Source organism: Sminthopsis crassicaudata, chromosome 2, assembly GCF_048593235.1.
Source record: "Sminthopsis crassicaudata isolate SCR6 chromosome 2, ASM4859323v1, whole genome shotgun sequence".
NCBI lineage: Eukaryota > Metazoa > Chordata > Mammalia > Dasyuromorphia > Dasyuridae > Sminthopsis > Sminthopsis crassicaudata.
Window position 1 is genome coordinate 184,207,790 of NC_133618.1, and position 15,379 is coordinate 184,223,168.

The following is a 15,379-nucleotide window of genomic DNA, read 5'->3' on the forward strand; positions in this document are numbered from 1 at the left end:
CATGTATACACACAAGAAAGTGACAGACAGATAGACATATCTTTTCTCTAATATATATGTGTTGTTACATAAAAAAGTAGAAAGATATTAATTTCTGGGTAATTAATCATTTTATTAGTAATGCTAACAAATTATTAATAAAAGGGGTCAGTGATACTCTCAAATGCCAAAAAGTAATCATGGTACCCACTCAATGCTTATATGCACCTGGAAGGTCAGAGTCTTTGTGAGGGTGGCAATTGACTATTATTATTTTACAAGTAATTTGAGAGAAAGATTAATATAATGAGAAGTAAACTTATTCTAATTAGGGTTTGGAGAATGTGAGTCTTTAAGAGCTCAAAGCATATGAGCCCTTTTGATCTCAGAGATAAGATGGATGAGGGAGTGTGAAAAGCGCTCCAATTTATTATGCCATACAGCCTTGTTGATATACATTTTTTTGCAAGCTGTGATCAGCCAGTGAACAGTAGACAATCCCCAATCACCATTCAGAGAAGCAGCTAGTGGGCTTTGTGTATGCATGGTATCTGCCAATGGGGAGCAGAGCCAATCAGGCAATTCAGCAACTTGCTCACAGGTGAGAGACCCTGTTCAGGCATCCCTGCTTACATGTCTAATGTCTATGACCCTCCAGCTTACACCTGTTCCCATGATTACAAATCATTGCTTCTTGCTCAACAAGGATGTTTCTGCAATGTGGCAGAAAACTTATTGTGTATCAAAGATTGAGGTGGTCTCGGTGCGTCGGTACTCCCTCTTTATAGAATCCCAATACTTAGCAATTTTTATCTTTTATCTTTAAGATAAAAAGTCCTTTCTTGAGCTGCAACCTCTGAAAGGATGATAGAAAAAGATCTATAAAAGCATCCTAATATTACAGTGCAATAACAAAGCAGTAACATAACACACATGGCAATCTATGATTCTAATTTTAATCACCATGAAGAGGTATTATCAAACCAATGTTTGATTTTTTTCAGCAGTTTTATCTGAATTCAAATTTTCATGAGAAGTTTTCTCTATATCAGATGCTAATTTATATAAGTTTTCTGTCACTTTCAATTGTGTTATTGAAAATAAGCCATTCAAATGATTCTTGATACTGTCCCAATCATAATCTTGACCTGTATGATTATACAGCAAAGGGGTTTCACAAACCTTTGTGTATCTGTAGTCCCATTGTAATTGAGCCTGGAGTTTCAATAACTCGACTTCTGCTCCTATTTCCAATGCTACTTGCCTTAAGTCTTTTATCATCTGATATAATTGTTCATCTATCTTTGCTTGTTGGGCTAAACCCACTGAGACATTCCTAGCTAGTTCCTCTATATATATAGCTTGTACTATGCTGTTTTGTACATTAGATATGGACACTGCAAGAGAGACTGATGAAACTATAAGTGAAACCAACATAGTGATACATCTCTTTTTTTCTAATGGGATTAAGGTCTGTTTCTTTCTTTTCTTTTATGGTATTGAATATATGATTAGTCTTAGTACAATACCATTTCTCACTTTTGACAGGATGCATTGATACATGAGCTCTAGTGATCACAAATACAGTCTGATTTTCAATGTCAGTATCCAAGCAATCACTAACTGTACAATTCCAACAAGTAACATTATAAAAATCTAATGTTTCTTTGGTAACCGTTACAGAGTCTCCCCATGTAAATGCATATTTCCCTTTCAGGCAGGCTTTAGTATAGAACTAGTATTCAATTTTCATGCCATTTGTCCAAGAACCAGGGCTCAAGATATTTTTCCATGTGCCAAACTGCTGGCCCAATTCTTGAGTGACAAGAATGTGTCCTATGGAGGGTTGTGCTTTCTAAGGGGCCAACCTGATGATTCATTATGTAGACAAACTGCTGTAATCCTCCCACATGGATGAGGGTGTCACTATGACAGGGTGTCCCCTGTGTGTCCAGCATGTGTGTCACATGATATTCCATCCCCCTCATGAGACAATTCTAGATCATGGTGGGTCCGTAGCCCAACTTTTGGTCTCTGTTGGCAATCCTGATTGTATGTAACACAAACCCATATATATAGAAAAACATCTGGCTAGTGATCTTGGGGGCATGACTTCTTCTGTTGGATAGTCGCCTCTTCTTCCTTCTTTTCCCCTTTAGTTCTGACAACTTTGAGATGTCTGGTGGGAATCCACTGTTGAATATTTTTTCCTGTGGAGATACAAGCATATCCTGGCCCCCCACATAAGAACTCTATAGGGTCCCTCCCATCCTTCAGGACGATTTTTCATTATCATAGTCTTATTCTTAGGGGGCCTTCTTAATGAAGATGGGGGTGTTATCTTTGAGTGATTCTCTATGTTCATCAAAGAATATTTCATAGCTGGACTTAAAACATTTGAATCAAATTTTAAGTAATTTATTATATACACTGCTTTATCTTTCTGAGTGATCCTACTTCCATCTCCCTCTTTTTGTTTTTTGATAAATCTCTTGAGGGTCTCATTAATCCTTATTTCTACAATGGCCTGTCCTATAGGGTTGTAAGGAATTCCAAAAATATGATATATGGAAAATTCCTTTAAGAACGGCTTTAATATTTTTGAGGTATATAAGGATCCATTAATGGTATATGGGATACCCGTAGAGGCAAAAGAGTGAAATAGGTAATTTATTATATGTGATGTAGTTTCCCTTCATTGAGAGGATGCAGATACAAAGCTTGAATAAGTGTCAACTATAACATGAATTCATGTTTTCCCCATTTGTGTAACATCCATTTGCCATGTATCATTTGGCCTGTCACCTCTGGGGCTAGTCCCTAGCCCTGCAGGTCTTTGAGAATATGGTACACAAGCTATACATTTTTTTACTGTGCTTGCTGCTTCTTGCTGGGACACCTCATACAATCTCTGAAGAGATCTGGCAGACAGATGCAAATGTTCATGAGCTTTTATTACTTGTTCTAGAGGGTAGAGAAGAATACATTGTGTAAGCAGACCATCCACTATTTTATTCCCTTCAAAAATAGGTCCCAGCCTAGCCATATAAGAGCGGATGTGCATTATATAAAAAGAGTGGACTCTTATTAAAATCACCTATTATATCTCCTGAAACAATGAGAAGATAGGTCCTGTTGCAACCTTTATATATGCTGTCTCTGTTCTCTGGATCACCCCACTGTATAGTGACTATCTGTAATGATATTGATGGGTTTGTCTATTTTCAATGCTTGTATAATGGCATATAACTCATTTTTCTGAGTTACGGTATAAAGTATAGTAAATACATTAGAGATGCCCAATTGTAGGGAATATATGGCAGCTTTATTTTGTTTGGTGACATCAGTGAACACATTAAGACCTTTAAGTGGATGTGTTTTTGTTTTTGTGAGAAATATTCATTGCTAGTGTTCATAGAATGGTAACTGGGTCAAAATTTTTCCTGCTCTTACTTCTCCTAACCCTAACAAGGTCCAGGTTTCCTGAGTAGTTATTAAGCAGTCTAATCTATCCTTGTCTATGTTAATCCATATAATTCCTGTTTCTCTTGTTAATTGGATAATTCTGAGCAATATTCTCCTTACTATTTCAGCTGTCATGTCTATTCTTTATAATAAATATAGGGGAGTTCCATGGGCTATTTGTTTCCTCAATATGTCCTAATTCTAATTGTTCTTGTAGTAATTGATGTAGAACAGCTGTTTTTCCTTTAGTGGGGGGGGGGGGAGCAATTGCTCCATCTATACTAGTGTAAAGGTAGTCCAAGTCATTTTTAGAGTATGGAAGCCACAGCAGCAATGACCCCTCCTAAAATTCTGTGGTGATTTTCATCCCTAATTGATGTAATATATCCCTACCCCATAAGTTAATATGTAAGCCATCTATTATTAAAGGAGAAATTATTCTCATATTTTCATCTTTTTGCTAATTTACCAGTTCAGTGGACATCAAAGCCTCCTTACTGCCTCTTATCCCTACCATTCTATTGTTAGCTGAAGTCATAGGCCAAAATAGGGGGCCATTGAGAAGCAGCCACTATAATCCTGTCAGCTCCAGGGTCTATTAATCCTTCAAACTGTTCATTATTCAAAGTAAGGGTCAGTATTGGCTGAATGAGTATGATAGCATTTGTAAAATATGTTTATACAATGGCCTCTGAATTTGGACCCATCTGTGGGGCTAATTCACAATTATTATCTTCTGTTTTAACTGTAAGTTCAGATGGAATGACTATTCCTTGAGCTATACATTATACCTTGTTAAGATATATTTCAATATTCTCAATATTAATTATAGTTACAGACACAGGCACTTCCTCATATATTTGTATCACTGGAATAGCTTATGAATACCAGAGAAGTAGAGGATTTTTAACAAGGATTTTAGTTGTTTTCCTCTTTGATACTGTTGAGTGGACATTTCACAAACAGCATGAGGTGGTAGGCGGTAATAATCATTGCTCTGTGACAATCTGCCTTACAGTTCTCCTGGAACAAAGCCTTTAATATCCTATCTACACCTCCTACATTTCCCAAGGCCTCAACTACAGCATCCTGTAATCAAGCAACAAAATCAGTTAAGGGCTCCCTAGTTTTTTTGTTGTATGCTGTTCTGGCACATTGGGATATTCAGAGACAAATCTCTTCAGTAAAATGAATTTGATCTCCAGTATCTGCATGAGCCCCAGTGCCACTAAGTTGCTCCAAGTATAACTTCATGCTTGCTCCTAGAGCAACCTGAGTGGCAGTCAGTAGAGTCTGTTTTTAAAATTCTATCATCCACAACATTGCCTGGCTTGGAGTCAACACTGCCCATGCGAGTGCTTTCCAATCATTGGGGCACAAAATTGCCTGTGACATTATTTCAAGTTGTAACATAACAAAAGATACTATGGATCCATATTTATGAACTGAATCCTTAAGCTGGGTTAGAACTTTATAGGGAAGTGGTTCACGTCTACATCTTCTCTGCCCTAGATTAAAAGGGACATCCTCCTCTGTAACAGGATATAATTTTTCCCACCTTTCCTTAGCTTCTTCTTGATGTCTAGCCTGTTGCAAAACTTTTTTGAAGTGAAGATAATGAATATAACTGATTACCTTTTGCTTTTTGTCTAAGTGTCACTGCAGTCTTTGTTCTATGTTTCTGATCCTGCTTTTCCTCAACTTTTATTTCATTTTTTACATTAGAAGAGCCTTTGAAAACCTGTAAGTCTGGATAGACACAAAAATAGGGTGGGGCTGAAGGTGGTGGAGGTGGGGAACCTATTCATTATCATTCTCCTCAGTCTCAGAAGTGGGAAGTCTACTGCTAAAAGATGGGCCTATCTGTGCTCCAAATGTAAATTTCCAGACATCCTTTTCTGGTTCTGAGTTCAGACTTTGTTTAATGATAATATATATTATAAAATGACTTTTTTGTATTTTTCCTGGGCATTGCTTGTCATAAGCAGTGAGCTGTTCACCAGAAACAATCCATCCAGTCCTCCTCAGGTAATCATGGAGAAACTTTGTAAGCAATGTCCAGTAATTTCTTAATGTCTCCTCATTGAACTGTGTACCCCTGCTCTTTTAAACATTTATATATAGTCCTGACACATGCTTCCCTGTCTGGAGAGTAGAGTGCCTATTTTCTGCTCCATTAGATACTTAACCATCTCTGCTGCACTCTTCCTAGTCTAGAAACAGCACAGTTTGGTGACCTCTCTCTCTGGAGTCCTTATAGAGGTTGTCTTGACCATGTAGCAGTGCTTGACCGGGAAGGGGTTGTTCTGGCACTGCTCTAAGTTCCTTTCCATTTTCCTGGGCACCAGTTGTTGTGGCCATCTTTAATACCTCAAAGCATATGAGTCCTTTGATCTCAGAGGTGAGATGAATGAGGCAGGAGACTCATAGTGTGAAAAGAGCTCCAGTTTATTATGCTATACAGCCTTATTAATATACATTTTTGCATGCATGATCAGTGTGTGAACAGTAGACAATCCCCAATTACCATTCAGAGAAGCATCTAGTGTACTTTGTGTATCCATAGTATCTGCCAATAGGGAAGAAAGCCAATCCAGCAATTCAGAAACTTGCTCACAGGTGAGAGACCCTGTTCAGGCATCCCTACTTAAGTAGCTACTGATTGTGGCCCTCCAGCTCACACTCGTTCCCAGGATCACAAGTCATTGCTCCTTACTCAACAAGAGTGTTTCTGAAATGTGGCAGAAAACTTATTGTGCACCAAAAGTTGAGATGGCCTTGGTACTCCCTCTTGGTAGAATACCATAATTTACTTTCATGTAATTTACTTCCAAAACATGCTTGATCTTAGCAATTTATCCCTACCCAAACCTGAGTAGAATATAATGGGCTGGAATTCACCTAGATAAGATGGTTTAAGTGAGATAAATTTTTGTCAGTGGTCAGTAATGTTTGTAAAAGGCTAATCTTCAAATAAGGAAAAAGGAAATGTTAAAAAAACCCTGGATTTCCCCCATAATTGGTTATTAATAACCAATTCTCTCTATATACATATATTTATACAGCAAGAAAAAACAAGATACACTATGTACTTTGAGGGTAAGGAATGCTTTGATTCAAATAACTAGTAGCTAGAATATTATCTGTCTCTTAGTAAGTATTTAATAAATGCTAATTCATAATATTAGGACAAGAACTAATTAAATTAATTACCAACATACTATTCAATAATAATAGCAATACTTGTATCAGATAAGAACACCTCATTTGAATCAAAGCATTAAACTAAATGTGCTGCCTTTGATCAGTTTAGGAAAATTGGAAGTCATTTCATGAAAAGATATTATACCACATAGGAAGTATATTAGAATTTATTCAGAAGATTCATTGCTTCCTTTGGGGACATGGAAGAAATAGCAAAATAGTTTTGAACCTAGCTTTTCAGTAAGAGAAGCACATTATATGACAAAACAATTTCAAACAAACCCTGAAAACGGAGTCAATCACTTATCCAGGGGATGATTATAAGAAATGTAAAATGTTGGGAGATTTTGGATTTTCCATGGGCACTTAGCAGTGTTTGTGAAATAGCAGTGGTTGATAGCAACTCCATCTGCAAAACCAGACAAACTAGAAAGAAAAGACGGTTTATCAATCTACAAGGAGTCCAGTAGAAAACTACCACACCTAGGGCAACTTTATGAGAATTTCATAAAAGAGGGAAGGGATTTCCAAAAATTTCTTATTATTCATTTTTTTAATGTATGGTGCCAAGCACAAAGGATAGAAATACAAGTTTTAAAAAAGATAGTCCTTACCTTCAAAGAGCTTAATTCTAATGGGGAAAGCAACATTTAAAAAATAGTCATGTGGGATAAAGAAAGGAAGGAAATGAAAGTACTTGACACAAAGGTGTCATTTTTCAAGTTCAGAAATTCAAGAAGATGGATAGACAGGAAATGAAGGCAGATTGGCCTGGAGCTTTCACAAAATGGAAGAGTCAGAAGGAACTTAGGAATGGTATAAGTAGAATGAGCCTTGTTGAAGGATATTCCAAAATTGTCAGGCTTCAGGAATGATAAGATGATACAAAGGGAGGAGGCCCCAGTTGCTGAAGAAAATTCTAGGATAAAGTAGGTTAAGATTTGATTTTGTAGTCCAAAAAGTCAGAAACAGAGTGGGCACATCAATATCACTTGTATATACCTCTTCTCTTTATTTCATAGCTACTGCCTTCATTTTGAGCTTTATTGCTTCTAGAACTAATGATAAATGACTGTTTGCCATTTAAAGACTTTAAAAATATGACTCAATTTCCTTTTCAGGTCACTGCACATTCTTCCTCTTCCTGATCTATACTGTTTAATTAACTTGGCCTCATACAGTGCAGTGAATACCCCTGGTGCTTCTTAGAATCCCAGGGTTCCTTCAAATGCCACACTGTAAACTTTTCTTGATGCCTCAGTTATTGTATTCCTCACCCAAATCCTCTTGTATTTATCTTATATCTTTTTTTCTGACATTACTATTTATGTATATGTCTTCTCCACTAGAGAATTTAAGCTTTTTTTTTTTTTTTTTTTAAAGGACCTATTTTGCTTCTTTGTATTCCAATCTAGGTAATCCTAGACTTTGGAACATAGTGGCATTCAGTAAATGTTTACTGAATGATTGGTCATAGTGATTTTATTACTGTTCTGTGTGTGTGTATGTGTGTGTGTGTATGTGTGTGTGTGTGTGTGTGTGTGTGTGTGTGTGTGTATGTGTGTGTGTGTGTGTGTGAGTTTGAAGGGAATGTGAGTTTAGGGGTTGGAGTGGGCTTTTCTTTTTTTTTTTTTTTTTTTTTTATAACTTTTTTATTTTATTTTATAATTATAACATTTTTTGACAGTACATATGCATGGGTAATTTTTTACAACATTATCCCTTGCACTTACTTCTATTCAGATTTTTTCCCTTCCTCCCCCAACCCCCTCCCCCAGATGGCAAGCAGTCTTATATATGTTAAATATATTACAGTATAATTTAGATACAATATATGTGTGTAGAACCGAATTTTTTGTTGCACAGGAAGAATTGGATTCAGAAGGTAAAAATAACAGTTTACATTCATTTCCCAGTGTTCCTTTTCTGGATGTAGCTGGTTCTGTCCATCATTAATCAATTGGAATTGGATTAGCTCTTCTCTATGTTGAAGAAATCCACTTCCATCAGCATACATCCTCGTACAGTATCATTGTTGAAGTGTATAATGATCTTCTGGTTCTGCTCGTTTCACTCAGCATCAGTTGATGTAAGTCTCTCCAAGCCTCTCTGTATTTCTCCTGTTGGTCATTTCTTATAGAACAATAATATTCCATAACATTCATATACCATAGTTTACCCAACCATTCTCCAATTGATGGACATCCATTCATCTTCCAGCTTCTAGCCACTATGAAAAGGGCTGCCACAAACATTTTGGCACATACAGGACCCTTTCCCTTCTCTAGTAGTTCCTTGGGGTATAAGCCCAGTAGTAGTATGGCTGGGTCAAAGGGTATGCACATTTTGATAACTTTTTGGGCATAATTCCAGATTGCTCTCCAGAATGGTTGGATTCTTTCACAACTCCACCAACAATGCATCAGTGTCCCAGTTTTCCCACAGCCCCTCCAACATTTATCGTTATTTGTTCCTGTCATCTTAGCCAATCTGACAGGTGTGTAATGATACCTCAGAGTTGTCTTAATTTGCATTTCTCTGATCAATAGTGATTTGGAACACTTTCATATGAGTGGAAATAGTTTTAATTTCATCATCTGAAAATTGTCTGTTCATATCCTTTGACCATTTATCAATTGGAGAATGGCTTGATTTCTTATAAATTAAAGTCAATTCTCTGTATATTTTGGAGATGAGGCCTTTATCAGAACCTTTAACTGTAAAAATTTTTTCCCAATTTGTTACTTCCCTTCTAATCTTGTTTGCATTAGTTTTGTTTGTGCAGAAACTTTTTAATTTGGTGTAATCAAAATGCTCTATTTTGTGATCAATAATGGTCTCTAGTTCTCCCTTGGACACAAACTCCTTCCTCCTCCACAAGTCTGAGAGGTAAACCATCCCATGTTCCTCCAATTTATTTATGATTTCGTTCTTTATGCCTAAATCTTGGACCCATTTTGATCTAATCTTAGTATGTGGTGTTAAATGTGGGTCCATGCCTAGTTTCTGCCATACTAATTTCCAGTTTTCCCAGCAGTTTTTGTCAAATAATGAATTCTTATCCCAAAATTTGGGATCTTTGGGTTTGTCAAAGATTAGATTGCTATTTTTATTCACTATCTTGCCCTGTGAACCTAACCTATGCCACTGATCAACTAGTCTATTTTTTAGCCAATACCAAATGGTTTTGGTGACTGTTGCTTTATAATATAGCTTTAAATCAGGTACACTTAGACCACCTTCCTCTGACTTTTTTTTCATTAGTTCCCTTGCAATTCTCGACCTTTTATTCTTCCATATGAATTTTGTTGTTATTTTTTCTAGGTCATTAAAATAGTTTCTTGGGAGTCTGATTGGTAGAGCACTAAATAAATAGATTAGTTTGGGGAGTATTGTCATCTTTATTATATTCGCTCGGCCTATCCAAGAACACTGAATGTCTTTCCAATTATTTAAATCTGACTTTATTTTTGTGGCAAATGTTTTGTAATTTTGCTCCTATAATTCCTGACTCTCCTTTGGTAGATATATTCCCAAATATTTGATACTATCGACTGTTATTTTGAATGGAATTTCTCTTTGTATCTCTTGCTGTTGGATTGTGTTGGTAATGTATAAAAATCCTGAGGATTTATGTGGATTTATTTTGTATCCTGCGACTTTGCTAAAATTCTGAATTATTTCTAATAGCTTTTTAGCAGAGTCTTTGGGGTTCTCTAAGTATACCATCATGTCATCTGCGAAAAGTGACAATTTGATTTCTTCATTTCCTACTCTAATTCCTTGGATCTCTTTCTCGGCTCTTATTGCCAAGGCTAGAGTTTCTAGTACTATATTGAATAGTAATGGTGATAGTGGGCAACCTAGAGTGGGCTTTTCTTTTTGGTAGGACTCCAAACTTTTTTTTTTTTTTTTCCCCTGAAGCTGGGGTTAAGTGACTTGCCCAGGGTCACACAGCTAGGAGTATTAAGTGTCTGAGACCAGATTTGAACTCAGGTCCTCCTGAATTCATGGCTGGTGCTCTATCCACTGCGCCACGTAGCTGCCCCCACCAAACTTTTGTAAAATAAATTTCATTATTGCTATTTTCCTTGAAATTTTGAATCAATTTTATGGTACTCTCTCAAGTCATTTTTGAAATAGATATGAGGATTCAATTTTTTTGCAAAGTTTACTCTGCAGTAAAAGCCAAAGTATTTAACCATAGCCACTAAGAAGAGATCTAAACACTTAAAAAGAATAATCAAATTTCTTAAATCTGTTTCTTTGAACCATGAAAGGGAAGAATATGGCTTCATATAAGAAAGCATTAGATGGGCATTCAACTGTATCCCTGTACCTACTGGTATTTAGATAGTATAGTATCTTGTACATGTTAGGTACCCAATAATATTGATAATAAATTTTAAATAAATGATCACAAAGTAATTTGCTACATTTTAAAAATAATGAATTATACAGCCCCTTATGAGATTATCAAGAAATCTTGATTTCTCCTCAAGTGGGTTTCTAAGAACTCAACTCTAATTTTGTGGTTTAGCAAACAAACAATATTTTTCTATTTTTCCTCAACTCCTTTAATATTATTCAGTCAACTCACCCATCAACCAGGAAATATTTATTTACTTAGTACCTACATTATTCCCCAAACTCTGCCAAATTACATGGTAGAAATAAAATAAATGTAGCATTTATTTTATAATCGAATCTAAGGTCATGTGGTCCTTTCTTTAAGTAGTTTAATATGTTAAATTTGAATGGAATCTCAGATCAATTTGCTATAATAGTGATATAAAAATTAAGATAAAAGATGTCTTACCTGTCTCTTTCCTGTTGTAGGCCTCAATTTCCTTATTTGTAAAAAAAAAAAAAAAAAAAAGGTTACATTTTTTTTTTCTTAGATTCTCTTCCAATTGTAAATTATATGATACTAAGATTTAATATTATAAATAGATTGAAAAGAATATTTTCAGCATCAGGTCTTTCTTTGCATCCTAGAAACTGAATTTTGTTAGAAGCCATTTCTTCTATATATAGATAAAGGCTTAATTTATTTTTAATTGTGGTAATTTAATTACCCACAATTTTTGGTACATGTTTTACAGTCGATATTTGCTTTACTCAGGATACAGTCAATTTTGTGATAATAGAAACTTTTTTTTTTTTTTTTTTTTTTAATTTTGGGCTAATGCATGCTGCCTATGAAATAAATTTAGGTCATTATTCTCGTGTCGGACTGACTTTTTATTCACAAAATGCCTTTGTCCTGTTTAGATTTTGTCTGTTCTTTTGTTATGAAGTGTCTTCCTTAACAAAGATTGCATTTCTATATGCATTTTTAAAAGAGTAATAATAAGTAAATTGACTTAAATATTTCAAAGGGAGTGATTTCATTAAATTAAAATCCACTAATAGAGATTACAGCCTCTTTGTATTTCAGTAAATTCTCATATGAACTTCTGTTATTAGATCTTCACACACACACACACACACACACACACACACACACACACACACACACATATATTTATACAGTTATCTTGCTGCATAAGAAAAATCAGATCAAGAAGGGAAAAAAAAACAGGGAAAGAAAACAAAATACAAGCAAACAGAAAGAGTGAGAATACTATGTTGTAATCCACACTCAATTTCCATGGTCCTCTCTGTGAGTGTAGATGGCTCTCTTCATCACGGAACAATTGGAATTGGTTTGAATCATCTCATTGTTGAGGAGAGGCATGTCCATCAGAATTGATCATCACATAGTCTTGCTATTGCCATGTATAATGATCTCTTGGTTCTCCTCATTTCACTTAGCATCAGTTCATGTAAGTCTCTCCAGACCTCTCTGAAATCATCCTGATGGTTGTTTCTTACAGAAAAAAATAATATTCCATAACATTCATATACTATAATTTAGTTAACCATTCACTAATTGATGGGCATCCATTCAGTTTCCAGTTTCTTGCCACTACAAAAAAGGCTGCCACAAACATTTTGTGCCTTTATATTCTTAAAGGATATGCCAGTTTATTAAAATCTCCAGTATTCTTAATCATCTCAAAAGACTTAAATGTTTTATATGTCTATCATTGAGAGAAGAGTCTAAGAAAGTTTGGACTGAAAAAGGATTATTAAAAAATTACCTAGAATATCTAGTGATATATATCAATTTATCTACTAAACTGTTTGCCTATTGAGCTCTCTATCATCAATCTATTAATCATTTATCTAACTCAAGAAAATAGTCTGAAAAAGTATGTAAAAGTTGGAATCATCGAAGATCATTTAGAAGAATTAGGTATATTTAATCTGGAAAAGACCAGAATGATTTTTGTCTTCAGGTATTTGAAGGACTTTCATTTGGAGAATGGATTACTCTTATTCAACAGGGCCCCAGAAGTCATAACTAGAAACAGTAACAAAAAGTTTCAAAGAAGTATAGTTAAGCTTAATGGAAGAAAAATTTTTCCCCTCTAATCGTTATCTAATGATAGGGCTGTCCATCAATGAGGATTCCTTTAGACCAGGAATTTTTAACCAGGGGTCTGTAAAACCTTTTCAGGAAGCCTGTCAGTTCAGATGAGAAAAATATATATCTTTATTTTCACTAACTTTTAGTACACACATATACACACATTTATTTATTTGTTTATGTATTTATAAACATTCTGGGAAGAGAATTCATGATACACACAAAATTAAGAAACACTAAGTTCCTCCTCACTAGTGATTTTTAATCTATATAGATATTTGAGCATGGTATAGAAAATACTTTTTTCAAGTTTTTTTCAAATTTTATGATTTTATTTTTATGGAAGAATTTTCATATCAATAAAATTACCAGTAAGTAAAGTATAGGTATGGGCTAATTACCTACTTACTTAAATTTCTTTTCTTTTCATCTATATAGTCAGAAAGCATATCATATATTTTTCTGTATTATTCATACACCTATTATATGACCTTGTTTTACAACATAAATGTTCAATATAAATATAATGATTAATTTACAAGGGGTTGTAATTATATGATTACCAATCAGTTAAACAGTAATAGTTATTTTTTAAAAAACTAAGTTAATTCTGTGATAGTTCATACTATTACCTTTGTGATTGCCTATATAAAACTAAAACCTCATCTAATGTGGTATTTTATTGTGTGTATAACTTCAGATAATTTCCAAAATCACAAGTTTCCAGACTGAATTTTTCTGGTCCATCCTTTCACCTTAATTCTGGGAAAGCAATTCCTCTAGAGAAGGGAGCAATCAGCCCTACTAACTGTTAACTCTTACTTTAGTCACATCATTGTACTTGTAGTAGCAGGATATCCTAAGAGCAAATCAGGAGGTAATATTTTCAAGGCTGATCAAATCAGTATCACCATCTTGACCACAATCTTGTCTCAGGCCCTGTAGTAGATAACCAAACAGGGGTTCTCAAACTATGGCCTGTGAGCCAGATGTGGCCTCTGAGGACCTTTATGAGGCTCACCAGGTTATGGCAAATGGGCTGAGGGGCGGAGCCAGAGTGTGAGCTTTTGTTTTTACTATAGTCCGCCCTCCAACAGTCTGAGGGACAGTGAACTGGCCCCCTATTTAAAAAGTTTGAGGACCACTGACCAAGAACCCTAAATCCCAGAGCACTGTGATTAAGATTCCTTCCAACTCAGTATCCTCAGCCATCAATTTTTGGAGATGCAGTCTGGCAAGTATTCACTACAATGAAGAGCAAAGAAAGCATCCCTAAGAGAATCAATATGAAAATAAATTATACAGTGAATCATGTTTCCATGCTTATCCATTTCTCCAAAGATCTAGGAAATAAATAGCACAATTGTTTCTTTCAATGGCCCAAAATCTACAACAGAGAGTTTTGTATTATGTATTTATCATGTATCTGTATACTAGAATGAATGCAAATTACAGCAATTAAATAGGATTATGTGTATTCTTTGTTAACAAGCACAGCATTTAACAAAGTCTCTTAATTTAGTTTTTTTATGTCTTGATTTGATTTAGGTCTATAAGTATTAAGTTTTTCAATTTAATCTAAGTATTTTGTTGTCTCAGATTATTATGTAAATTTACTAAAACATAAGCAAGATTGGGCAGCAAGGAAATATTGTAAATAGAGAAAACAAATTGGAATCCTGAGTTCAAATCCTTTTAAAAGAACAGCTCATTTGTGGCCCTGGGTCCTCACATAAGCTCTTTCAGCCTCAGTATCCTCATATGTAGGAGTTCTCAAACTACGGCCTACAGGCCTGATGCTGAGGATGAGGCCTGCCCGGGTTATGGCTAATGGGCTGAGGGGCGGAGCCAGAGTGTGAGGTTTTGTTTTTACTATGGTCTGGCCCTCCAACAGTCTGAGGGACAGTGAACTGGTCCCCTATTTAAAAAGTTTGAGTCATATGTAATAAAAGCACCTACTATCCAGTACTAATGGTAAGCATAAGTTATCCATGTAGATTCAATGTTTTACAAACCTTAAATCACTGTAAATACTGGCAAACCTTCTATAAATACACTAGACTTCTTGTATCTTTAAGGGGCAGTTTGTTCTAATGTGTTGAATACATTTGCATTATCAACAAACAATAAGCACATGGTATTAATACCATTTTCTCCATTTTCAGTCAGATATAAGATGGTAAAGATTTTTTCCGTTTTTGAATATTATTTGGAAAAACCTGCTTATTTTCTAATAATACCCTCATTGAGGTATTA

At 35.1% G+C, this 15,379-nt stretch overlaps 1 protein-coding gene across 1 annotated transcript in view; it reads left to right on the plus strand.

The window, feature by feature from the left end:
- The window catches only part of CSMD1 (CUB and Sushi multiple domains 1), a 2,669,009-nt gene that overhangs the window by 2,310,420 nt on the left and 343,210 nt on the right, over positions 1–15,379 (plus strand).